Raw genomic sequence first — 13872 nt, 5'->3', positions numbered from 1 at the left:
GTCCTTTCGAATCATTTTTGAAGAACGAAGAGCCCTAAACCTTCATGCCTTTTGTGTTCCATTAAGTTGTGACCATAATTCATAAAGCTAAACTGATGTTTGCTACCAGAGCCTTGTGAGTGAAGCTCTCTAGATTTTCCTCCAAATAATATAAAATAATATTAAATGCAGCACTGTTCAGACAATTGCCTCTAAAACAAGATCCACCAAATAAGTTGCATTCATATTATTCCTCTAGGACACAACTAGTTCTCTCTGTTTATATCAAACTGAACTTCAAGATACATATCAGCTGTTAATGCTTTGTTACCACAAACAAGAGCCTTGTGTTAAGTTTTATTTGGAGCTGCTAAGCCATTAGCTGTTCAGGTTACAGGAGACAAGTTGACAGACGAACACCTGGAAAATCAGCTCTAGCTTCAACTTCTGGTATATTGAGGCAATTGTTAGAGCTTGTGTAACTACTGGCATTGACATACAACTTCTTGCTGTCCCTTTACATTGGGACAGTAGCACATTGCTATTTGTAATGAGCCACAGTTAATACCTGTGCCATTATTATCCCAAGAAATGCCAAGCATTTGGAATTAACTACCCTTTTAAATGAATCCCATCATTAAAAGAATAGGTAGAATAAGGCTAACCAATAGTCATTTTGCCCATACTGGCTGAGATGATAGAGTTGGTCTCAGACTAATAGGGGACATCTGTGATGGTCCAGCAATCATTCAGTGTTATTACAGCTAAAATACATTTTTCCTCTAACCTGGAATCAGTCTTCTACGTACCTGTCAATCACTTTCCACACACTCACCTGGAGACTTCTAGAAGGAACCCAAAATACGTCTGAAGCTAAAAGCGTGGATATTTTTTAAAGCAGCTCATTAAGAAATACCTGCTTTAATGGAACAGGAATTGCTAAGAGCCACAGAATCAATCAGTAGAGGGGCTGTATTAAGTAGACAGTTTTAGGGAAGTATTCTGTTTGGGGATTTCTTTGCAAATAAAAGATGTGGTATGTTAGTTGATGTCTAAAGAGGGCCTTTACATAGACAAAAGCAGTGAGAAAAAAGGAAGTTCCTTAATGTTACAGAGAGGGCAACCATCTGGGTAAAATGGACACTTTTGTTGAAAACAAATGGAAATAATTGTTTTAAACTATATAAAACTCCAAAGCCCGCTCCATCGCAGATTTTTAACAATAACATTGAGTGAGAAACTGCTGAAGTCAGTACATTGAAAGGTTTCAGGAAATCCCAAAAAGACTCAACAAATGTACTAAGTTTTTATACATTACAATTGTTAATTTATAAACTAATTGTAATCTGTTTTACATATACACATGTGCATCTACGTAACTAAAATATATCTTCTTCCCTCTCCCCACTACCTTCCCCCAGTTTGAATCCTACATCAGTCTAGATCAGGGGTGTCAAACGCATGGCCCACGGGCCAGATACATCACGCACTGGCCACGCCCACCCCTGGTTTAGCAAAAGGGGGAAAGTCGCGATACATCACAGGATGACAATGTGACACTGTGATTTTGACACCCCTGATCTAGATATATTAATGCATCTGATGAAGTGAGCTTCAGCTTACAAACCCTTGTGCTTTTAGTACAATTTGTTAGTTAGAGAAGATGCTACCAGATTCCTGATCAACTAAGTCAGCTTTCCTGCTATAATGTAAAACTTTAAGGAAAAACAAGGGCTTAGATTTAATCAGACAAGAGATATGAAGTGTAGACTGAATTATATTTCCCTTAAGACTGTGCTAAATTGTGGCTAAGAATCTATTAACTGAGTTCATATATAATGTCAAACCAAGTATCAGGAGCCCTTTCAGAGTTTGGATTAAAGCTCCCAGAACTCCTTGCCAGAGTGCTGGGCTAATGCAAATTGAAATCCTAAACAATTGGGAAGCACCTATGTGTATTTTGACATGAAGCATGATGCTCAAATTCCATGGATGGGTTTCTGAAGAAATTAAACTGATAGTTATTCTCATTGCTTGATTAAAACTTGGGAACTTCTGCTTTAGGTATGGTCCATTTTGCTACTCTTGACTGGAGGTATCACCTAACACTATTAGAGCAGTATTTCTAATACTGACATTAGACATTAGAACAGTAATTACAACTGACTTGTCAATGCTTATTAATGATGATGAAGTGACTCTACAACAGAGGGCAGTTGTAGGAAAATAGCCAAGGCCAAGCCAATGGGAAACATCCTGATGTCCATTTGTTCCAATAAAGGAAATGCTTTAGTTTCTCCCATTCATAGAATTAAATTTTTATTCTTTTCTGGAAAAAGGAAGAGGAAAGGGGGAAATGAACTGATTCATTTCAGAGGACTGAAATGAATCAGTATGGAAAGAAATTACTATAAGAGAGTTACCCTATCAGGGAGCTGGGCAGCATATACATTTAATAGACAAATTAAATAAAACATAAACAGAGGGGTTTTTGTTTTGTTTTGTTATTTATTTTTACAACCTGCTATCAGCTGTAGCAGAGCTGTTTTTAATCATTATTAAAAAAATAGATAGTGCTTCAAAAATCTATTGAACCAGGCTCTGGTCTTTGAAGCCTGAACAGAAATGCTTTCAAGGCACCATTGTTTTTATCCTTAACTTCCACATAAACAATTGACCTACAAGTTCCTTAATTTCTGCAGACCTCTAAGACCAAAAAGTTGTACAATGCCTCTTCCTCTCCAACTGACCAAGAGGAGCGTATAAAAAAGTTGATCCAATATTCATTATCACCCTTTATGAGCAATGAAGGTTCCCACATCTTCATATTATACAAAAGGAAATAAATTATATTATGAACGCCCTTCCATGAGTAACATTTTTCTATCCATATAGCTTGTGCATTTGTCTGATGGAAAGGTAGGTGTGTGTGTATGTGTGTGTGTGTAGGTTTGTGTGTGTATGTATACATATACATAAACATAAGGGACGCAGTGGCTCAGTGGCTAAGACAGAAGGTTGGCAGTTCAGTGGTTCGAATCCCTAGCACCACATAATGGAGTGAGCTCCCATTATTTGTCCCAGCTTCTGTCAACCTAACAGTTCAAAAGCATGTAAAAATGCAAGTAGAAAAATAAGAACCGCCTTTGGTGGGAAGGTAATAGCATTCCGTGCGCCTTCGGCATTTAGTCATGCCGGCCACATGACCATGGAGACGTCTTAGGACAGCGCTGGCTCTTCGGCTTTTAAATTGAGATGATTACCACCCCCTAGAGTTGGAAATGACTAGCACATATGTGCAAGGGGAACCTTTACCTTACCTATAGTTATAAAGATAGAGATGATAGAGATAGAGATAGAAATAAAGATATATGACGGTAAGGTCCTTGGCCTTCAAAAGTAGATGTTTAGGGTAGAATCAACATACCTCATGATGGTTCGCAAATTATGTAGAATACCAGTGTTGATAAAGTTTGGACTTATCTGGTGATGTTGACAACTACTTTTTTGCAGCAACAGATTTACATATTCTTCAACATCATTTTTTTACTTTTATGATGTTGATTAATTTCAGATAGGTTCTATATGCATCTATGGCAAATGGAAAGATTGTTATATGGAAATGAGCCTTAAAAACTCAGCTGTGTAAAATGATTTGAAGAACACCTGGTAAAACAAACACTACTTTACACCTGCTGTAAAGTAATCATATCTCCTGAAATTTCATGCCGCTATTTTGAGGACCATAATACTGAAAACATATTGGTCAGAACTGATGCAAAATTCAATAAATAGTATGCTCTATAATAAGAAATAGAAGACATGTTCAGTCCAAAAATGCAGAAAATGTCATTAATTAAATTGAATTCTAATCAAAATGGGGCATAAACTTACTTTAACTATGGAACATTAAAAGGCCTTTTTTTGTTGTTTTTTGCACCAGACAGAAAAATATAGAGCCTTTGTAATGAGCATCAGATATGTAGTAACTAAGGGGAATTCTTGCATGCAGGATGTCTGCCTTGAAGACTTACTTGTGGTTGAGATTAAATCAGCAAATGTTGTTATTAGTAAGAAGCATTCCATCCTACAAAGTATGCCCCATCAGCAGTTTGGAAGGTTCCCCTAAATAATTTTGTAGTTCTGCAAACTGTGGTGCTTCCCATACATTTCTTCCCTGCTTGGATAACAGAAAAATCCACATTTTAGGAATGTCTTGGTTTATGCACAATGTTTAATGATAATTTATTTTCACTCCAATTTGTTTTGTGGTATAGAATAACCTGGTTTGTACATAAAGCCTGGATTATAAACCAAGGTGAATGGGCTCACATGCTGCGTTCATGGACCATAATAAAATTTGTTTAAGTTGTAAGTCAGAACCAAACATTACAGCTTAGCATGATGTATGAACTGAGCCATCAACCTGCATCATTTCAGAAGTGCAAAAAGCTCTTTCTCTTAATGTAGAGGCAGCCCTTGTCTTATCACTACAAAATTTCTGTTGCTAAGTGAGACAGTTGTTAAGTAAGTTTTGCCCCATTTTGTGACCTTTCCTGTCACAGAATCTGGCTTCTCTGTTGACTTTGGTTGCAAAAGGTGATCACATGACTGTGGGACATAATAAATACTAATCAATAGCCAAACATCTGAATTTTGATCATGTGACCTTAGGGATGCTGCAAGGGTCACATGTGTGAAAAACAGTCACAAGTCATTTTTTCAGGGCTGTTATAACTTTGAACAGTCACTGTTGTAAGTGAAGGGATATATCTGTATTTTTTTTTTAATAAAAAAAACCCCACTCTATGTAGAAGTTGCATATGTGGATTGGCAAAGGCAAGTATATATCTAGATATAATACAAATGTATCTATGTATGTATGTTTACACAACATATGCACCCCCCCCACACACACCAGTGTTGTGAGTTTAATTTAGGTGATTTTTCAAAGCTTGGTTTTTAACCTAGCTCTTATATATAATTCAGACACCAATCTTTAAATTCTCTGGGTTAGGTAGAGAAGTCATAAATATTCAGGCTATCAGATTTGGGCTGAAAATCTCTGTATAACCATCAGATGGAAGTAAAAGGAAACTGAAATATTTGAACATACGTACACACACACACACACACACACACACACACACACACACACGGGTGGGCTGCTACAGGTTCGCCTGGGTTTGGGAGAACCCGTAGTTAACATTAATATAACCCCTGGCTGGCCCTATCCACCTTGCCCCATCCCTCCCCTCCCAGGAGTCTCCACGTGACCCATTTTGGATATGAGACAACTCCAGGGCCATTTGGATGTTCGGAGAGGAGGAAAAATGGGCCTCCCAGAAGTTCCAGAAGGCCAAAGGGCCTCGGGAGCCCGGGAGAGGCAGTTTTCACCCTCCCAGAGGCTCGAGGAAAGCCTCCAAAGCCTGGGGAAGGCAAAACACACACACACAAACACACACACACACCGTGGTGAAGGAGGCTGATTTGGCCACACCACCCTGACCATAACTACCCAGCAACCGGGCAGAGAACCCGTTGCTGAAATTTTTGAAGCCCACCCCTACACACACACACAATTTTACTTTTGCCATGCAAGGGAATATGATATTCATTTAATCCATCGTAACATTTTTCGGAGCAATGACCCTATTAGTCTGTTACAGTAAAGGCAACTATAGCCCTTAAGAAGCATTATATTTATTATGGTGTTTATGGACTGATGGTGGAAGAAGGGGAGGCTGTAAGAAAAAAACATATAAAAAAGTATATAGTGTCTCATGCCAGTAATTTCATTAGCTTTAACTTTGTTTCCTCTTCTATTTCTTACATCATACCTTTATTTGGCTTACCATTTCCTACTCCATTTTTGTGTTTTACATAGGATTGTTTAGTCCAAAATGAGTAGCACGATGGGCATGCATTTATGTGTCTATGCAATCCTATGGATGCTCAACTCAGATGTAGTGCAATATTATTCTTGAAAACTTCTTTTATAGAGATACGTATAAAAATTGAAAACAGTTAATGTCTCTGTTTCTCTTTCCCTGTCCTCATTTTCATTCATGCTCTGCTTACGTCCCTATTTAAAAATTATAACAAGCCTGAAGACAAAATTGAAATTTATTTCTATGTTCTGTTCTGTATAATATCATGAGTCTTTATTAGGATTGCTGACTGTCAGCCAGATCAAAGCCCTTATAAGATCCCTTTTCATGTTATCTGCCTCTTTGGTCATTAAGACCTACAACTACATGAAATGTCTCTTTGAAGGTAACAGACTTGTCTCTGTCATTCAGAGAGGACTGTTTTCTTCCAGCAATATTTGCTGCCTGATAAGGTCTTCTTTGGCAAAGGAAAAAAAAAATTAGACAGAAGCAGGATGAAAAAGATGGAAGAATGGAAGAAAAGCTAAGCTTGGTTTAATTTGTATTAAAATTAGTTAGATGAAATGGATATTATTCAGGCTCAAATTATAAATTTGGATACATTATGCAAAGACCTAGCTGACTGAAGGTTCTGATACCAGGAATGATGAAAGAAAGAGAAGAGGACAATCAACAACAAGGTGGATAGACTCAGTTATAGTAATGCTGAAGAGCCAGATTGTCATGGAGGGACAGATCATCATGGATAAAATCTATCTATGTGGTTCAGTGGTGGATTTCAAAAATTTTTAGAACCTTTTCTGTGGGTGTAGCCTGCTTTGTGGGAGTGGCTTGCTGGCCATGTGACTGGGTGGGAGTGGCTTGCCAGCCATGTGACTGGGTGGGTGTGGCCAACTTGTAAAATGTGGTGAAACTCACTTAACAACGCTCTTGCTTAGCAACCAAAATGTTGGCTCAGAAACTCTGGCATTTGAAGCACACAAGTCTTAAAGCTGTCAAGTTACAAGACCCTAACTCTTTAGGAAAAAACCCACAGGGGTGTTCACACTTGACAGCTTTAAGACTTGTGAACTTCAACTTCCAGAATTCCTCCTCTCGCTCTTTATCTTGATGATGTGCGGACGGGCAGAGGGAGAGAGCTGGAACTAGTTCTAAACCACACTGTAGATTTGTGGAACCTCTTCTATAGAAGAGGTGAGAACTGGCAGGAACCCACCCCGATATGGTTGCTAAGAACTAACACCAGTGGTACATAATCAATTAATCATAATCAATTAATATTATTGCAACACAGCAGGGGTGGGTTGCTACCGGCATTACTGCCGGTTCGGCATGCAAAAAGTTTTGCCCGCACATGCTCGGTCGCTTTGCTCATGCGCACACCAAACGGGCACTCTGTGCCCATGCACATTTGCACCTAAAAGGTCTGCCCATTCGCACTATGTTAGAAAAGGAAAAAAAATAATTTTTTTGCAATGAAGATTGTTCTGCACATGCGCAGAACAGAGAATCAAGATGGCACCGCCACCAATAGAACCAGTTTGGAGGCGTGGCAGGCCGAGTTACTACCTACTCCGCCAAACCGGTAGGAACCCACCTCTGCAACATAGGCATTAAATACTTTTGTCATGTCAAGATTTATAATTTGGTGGCAAGTCCTGTATGAAGAAATGTTTCCCAACATAATAATAGAAATCAGACAAGCGGAAAAAGAACAAAGCAACATTCATTGCAGACTGCCACAGAAGTCTGTGGAATTGTGCTAATGTGAAGAAAAGGTGAATGGAGAAGTCATGAAATGAAAGAGGATGTGAATTGGAAAGAATACTGCCCCTCCCCAAAGAAAAAGGGTATTGTGCAATGTTCTTAAATAGAAAAAAATGGTTTTAAAGAATACAATCAAATAGTATTCTTTCCTAGAAAGGCTGAGTTGAAAAAAAGTACTTAATCTTAATTACAAATGTACATGAGTTGACTAATGCTTCAAATTTTCTAATATATGCAAATCATTTATGATAAAGTCAGTCTATGTGATTCTGAGGATGGTCCTATCCACCCAAGTAGGCCTCAGAGAAACTACAATACCATTTTTAGGGATAATTTCCAGAGTCCAGAGATATTTCATGAGAAGAGAACTCCACTCCTCGACTTATAATAGAATACCTTATGCCACCAGGCTTGAAATTTTAGGCTTGGACAACCTAGAACTACTCCAACTAAGGCCTGACCTAAGCATAGTAAACAAAATTGTCTGCTACAATGTCCTACCTGTCAATGACTACTTCAACCACAATAATACATGGGCAAACAATGGATACAAACTCAAGGTAAACTGCTCCAAACTCGATTGTAGAAAATATGACTTCAGCAACAGAGTGGTCAATGCCTGGAATGCTCTACCTGACTCTGTTGTTACATCCTCAAACCCCCATAAGTTTAACCTTATACTGTCTAGCATGGACCTCACCCCTTTCCTAAGAGATCTGTAAGGGGGCATGCATAAGCGCACCAGCGTGCCTACCGTCCCTGTCCTACTGTCCCCACTTATTCATACCCATTTCCTGTGTTCATGTCCAAGTTTATACTCATACCTGTTATCTCGCATATGTTTGACAAATTCAATAAATAAAATAAATAAATCAGCATTGTTTCATGGCACTATGTCCTTGGCTCTGTTTAACCCAACACAGGGCTTCTTTGGGAAGTCCCATTGAGAAAGGAACCTTTGAAACCACAACAAGAAGGAACAGATCTGCACATATTGAAAATCAAATGAAATGCTTAATGTTTTCTAAAGATGCTGAGACATAATTTCATGAATAACCATAAAATGTACCTAGCAAAATGCATTTGGGATTCACCGTTAATCAATTTTTAAAAAAATCCCTGCCTTGTATTTACTGCTTCTTCTGAATTTCTCATAAATGTCAGGAGGTCATGAGCAGAAAAACACAGACACATTTTCTAGTAAGAGAGGGATTTCCCCCCCCTAATTATAATTTTGTTTTCTAGATGGGTGGTTATTCAGATGGAAATCCAACCATGATTTTGGCATGACCAAAAAAAGCTGATAGTTAGATTGTAACCTTAATAACATTTAGCTATTCCTGGTAGATTCTCATATAGCATTTTTAAAAATTAATTTTATTATACAAATCTCTCAGCTAAGCAGAATCAATACACAAACACAAACACATGGATCTTTGATTTATACCTTGTGTATCCAGAGATACTCAAGACAACTTACAAAAATTTGTTGTTGGTATGTCCGACCCATCACAACCCCATGGACAATGTTCCTCCAGGCCTTCCTGTCCTCTACCATCTTCTGGAGTCCATTTATGCTCATGCCAACCGCTTCGGTGACTCCACCAGCCACCTCATTCTCTGCCATCCCCTTCTTCTTTTGCCCTCGATCTTTCCCAGCATGAGGCTCTTCTCCAGTGAGTCCTTCCTTCTCATTAGATGGCCAAAATATTTAAGTTTCATCTTCAGGATCTGGCCTTCTAAAGAGCAGTCAGGGTTGTTCTCCTCTAGGACTGACCGGTTTGATTGCCTTGCAGTCCAAGGGACTTGCAGGAGTCTTCTCCAGCACCATAGTACAAAGGCCTCAATTCTTTGGCATTCAACCTTTCTTATGGTCCAACTTTCACAGCCGTATATGGCAACTGGGAAAACCATAGCCTTGACTATACACACTATGGCAGGGTGATATCTCTGCTTTTTAGTATGCTGTCTAGATTTGCCATAGCTTTCCTCCACAGGAGCAAGCATCTCTTAATTTCTTGACTATAGTCCCCATCTGCGGTGATCTTGGAGCCCAGGAAAATAAAATCTGTCACTACCTCCATTTCTTTCCCATCTATTTGCCAGGAATTGAGAGGGCTGGATGCCATCATCTTAGTTTTCTTAATGTTGAGTTTCAAGCCAACTTTTCACTCTCTTCCTTCACCCGTATCAAGAGGCTCTTTAGTTCCTCTTCACTTTCTTCCGTTAGAGTGGTATCATCTGCATATCTGAGGTTGTTGATATTTCTCTCGGCAATCTTAATTCCTACTTTTGATTCATTTAGCCTTTCTCGTGATGTGCTCTGCATATAAGTTAAATAAGCAGGGCGACAGTATACAAAAATTACAATTACAAAAATTAGGCGATGAAAACGATAATATTAACAGTGCAAAACAGCAGATAGACAGGAAACAAAAACTAAAAGATTTTCAAGTGATATAAAAAGCAATACAGTACTCATATTTGGAGAAGGTGGTATTTAATGGGTGAACCAAAAGGGAAGGTATCCAATCAGAGAAGACAGCAGCAAATAATCAAAAAGCTTGGGAAAATAAAGAGGCAAATGACATCCAGATGTGTGCCAGTTAATTTTGCATTTGGATTAGCCTGGTCACTACTTACTTATATAAATGGATGTAGTACTTGAAAAACAGTTAAATGTTCTTTGTCTGCTGCTGAAAACCACTGAAATCCCTGATGTCTCATTCATAATATGAGCCATTACCTGAAACGACAGGTACTACAGTCCCTATTTATCAATCTTTTATTTTCTTCCCCCCACCAAAAAAAGTGGGAGCTTCTACTTCTGTTATCCTTCCATATACATACAAGAAGTTATATATTTATTTTTAATTATTACAAATGTTTTCATACCACTTCATTTCCATGAAGTTCCACTTAAGAGCATCTCAGTTAAATCTTCTTTTCAACCACATTTGCTACATATTATCCTTCTGGAACAAGCTACTGTACTGGAAATGAGAAACCAACTTCTTTTACATCTTAAAATTCTGTTCATTTTAGTAAATCTTTAGAAATGGCAGATGGATTCCTACATCACACCATCACACCAAGCCAAGGATTCTTTAACCGCCTCCTGCCAATTACCTCCCACAAACCGATTAGATCCCACAGACTAGGCCTCCTCCGAATTCCATCTGCCGGCCAGTGTCGGCTGGCAACTCCTCGGGGGAGGGCCTTCTCTGTGGCTGCTCCGGCCCTCTGGAACGATCTCCCCGTTGAGATCCGGACCCTCACCACCCTTATGGCTTTCCGCAAAGCCATTAAGACCTGGCTGTTCCGGCAGGCCTGGGGCTGCTAAATCTCTCAGCCCCACTCGATGGTATGACTGTTGTGTTTTTAAAATGTGTTCGTCTTTTTATTTTTTATTTTGTACCCCCTCCCTTCTTCGATTGTTAGCCGCCCTGAGTCTCTCGGGAATAGGGCGGCTTATAAATTGAATAAATAATAATAATAAAAATAATAATAACCATGGTTTAACAAATAAAACGCAGTGAGTTTAGATGATACACCTTAATACATATATCACATTATGGCATAACTAGACCTAATTCTTTAGCTTCAATGAATAGGTCAGGGGTAGTCAACCTTTTTATACCTACCGCCCACTTTTGTATCTCTGTTAGTAGTAAACATTTCTAAATGCCCACCAGTCCCACAGTAGTGGTGATTTATAAAGTAGGGAAGTAACTTTACTTTATAAAATTTATAAAGCAAGAGTTACAGCAAACCCCTACCGCCCACCATGAAAACTGGAACGCCCATTAGTGGGCAGTAGGGACCAGGTTGACTACCACTGGAATAGGTATACAGTAACTATTTGATAATTAACTAAGTATGAAAAATCCAATATGAATATGTAAAATCAATGTGAGCTTTCTCCACCAGGGTGCCTATGAATGTAGATGAAAGATAGTAGTAGTTTCTAGTAAAAGACATCTACTATATATCTACTATAGCTTCCATTAGACCCCGGTGTTGATGCCTTTCAGATGCTGGAATCACAATTTTCTTAATTCCCAGCTAATAGCACTTAACAGGTGCCAGGTGATTAACTGTATGTTTTGAGAAATTATTATTATAGAGACATGTTCCTTATCTTAAGATTTGTCACTTTATAAGTAACATGGACATGCTGCTGTTTTCCAAATGTATAGCCATAACTAATGGAAAGGAATTGCTGAAACTCCAAAACATTGTGGAAGATACTTTTCTTTTCTTTTACTGACATTGTTTGAGAACTCGATAAAATCTCAGTGTTTTGGTACGTATATATCAAACTGCCTATCTGCTAAGCCAGGGCAGACTTGCATATTATTCTGTAGGAGGTTAGTGCCCATCCCTCTCCTAGAAAAATGAAATATCCTGGGAAATATTGAAAAGGCAGAGTATTATATTTACCTGGATTAGAAATGGAGAAACGTGTTTTTAGGCAGGAAACAGACTCACTCTTAATAACCCCACCTTTTCAATGGGCCATTAGGGGCCCTGAACTAGTTTACTTTATATAACCAAGATAGGATTAGCTTTCTACAGATAGTCCCCATATGACATCTAGGAATGCAACCAAAATGTGGATTCAAAACACAGTCTAGGAGTTGCCCCTGCATGACCCCATGGGAGTCTGACAACCAATCAGAATACATTTCTTACACAGGAACAGGAAACAGAGAGGTGCGGGCGAACAGAGAGCATAAAGCCAGGAACTTTCAGCTGCTTCTCTCTCTCTTCTTCAACCAACAACTGGAAGTATGTGATCCTCCTTTTCTGTTCAGGAGCTCAAGCGATGTGATCCTGTCCACCATTAAACCAACTTTCCAAGCAGCCTCCATGTTTCCAATGTCTTTTTCCCCACTTGGAACTGAACCCAGAAGGACATTTCTTCGAACAATTCTTCCCATTCATATGATTTTAGTTGGGTTCACAGAGTTGTTACTGCACTTGGGCTTAAAATATCTGGATGAACACCTGTTGTTTTGTCAACCCTAGTTTAAAGCTTATGGTATGTGATCTCAACCAGTTGTGATATATTCTATAACAAACATAAAAGCAAATCATGTCTTAGTTCAACATTTGAACCTAATCCATAGTGAACTGCAAACTCTGTCTCTTAACATTGTTTTGGTTTATGGCTCTGGCTCTGGACAGAGACCCTAGCTTTGTTTTAGCAGCTCCTGTTAGTAAGAAAACAAGTAATTTTGCAACAAGCTGCTAGCGCACACAGATCTTTTACAGTTACAGGGAAATCATCAAAAATTATAACTTGAGGTGTCTAAATGCAGTGAATATACTATCAGCAATGTTAGAGGTATGAAACAGCTTCCCACACAGAAATTTATCTTCTAGAGGCTATGAGAATGGAGCACAACCTTGAAAACAGATTAGCAACCCACAATAGTAAATGTTAGCATGGTATCTTTCAGTAGAGAATAAGAAAGCATCTTAACAAGCACACACATTTTTAAAAAATGGCAACTATTCAAGTGGCTTCGGTTGGATTGTTTCCCCCCCCCCCTTTTTCTTTTAAGATAATAGCTTTTGGCCTTCTGAAGAGCGGTCTAGCTGTTATCAAATGTTGTTGCATTCTTAGTCAAGCTTTTAAAAACAAGAGAGAAAGCCATCTCAGATTACATTTCATCTGGCACAAATGTTCTTTGTTCACTCTAACGGGGTAATTTTTAAAGAGGGATTACTTCAATCCTTCTACATCTAGAAGTGGTTCACTACATGTAGGTTTTTAATACAATACAATAGCAGAGTTGGAAGGGACCTTGGAGGTCTTCTAGTCCAACCCCCTGCCTAGGCAGGAAACTTTCAGACAAATGGCTATCCAACATCTTCTTAAAGACTTCCAGGGCATTCACAACTTCTGGAGGCAAGCTGTTCCACTGATTAATTGTTCTGTCAGGAAATTTCTCCTCAAGTCTAAGTTGCTTCTCTTCTTGATTAGTTTCCACCCATTGCTTCTTGTCCTACCCTCAGGTGCCTTGGAGAAGAGTTTGATTCCCTCTTCTTTGTGGCAACCCCTGAGATATTGGAACACTGCTATCATGTCTCCCCTAGTCCTTCTTTTCATTAAACTAGACATACCCAGTTCCTGCAACCGTTCTTCATATGTTTTAGTCTTCAGTCCCCTAATCATCTTTGTTGTTCTTCTCTGCACTCTTTCTAGAGTCTCTGCATCTTTTCTACA

The sequence above is a fragment of the Thamnophis elegans genome, chromosome 7 (genome assembly GCF_009769535.1).
Source record: "Thamnophis elegans isolate rThaEle1 chromosome 7, rThaEle1.pri, whole genome shotgun sequence".
NCBI classification, from domain to species: Eukaryota; Metazoa; Chordata; class Lepidosauria; order Squamata; family Colubridae; genus Thamnophis; species Thamnophis elegans.
This window is presented reverse-complemented; position numbering follows the sequence as displayed.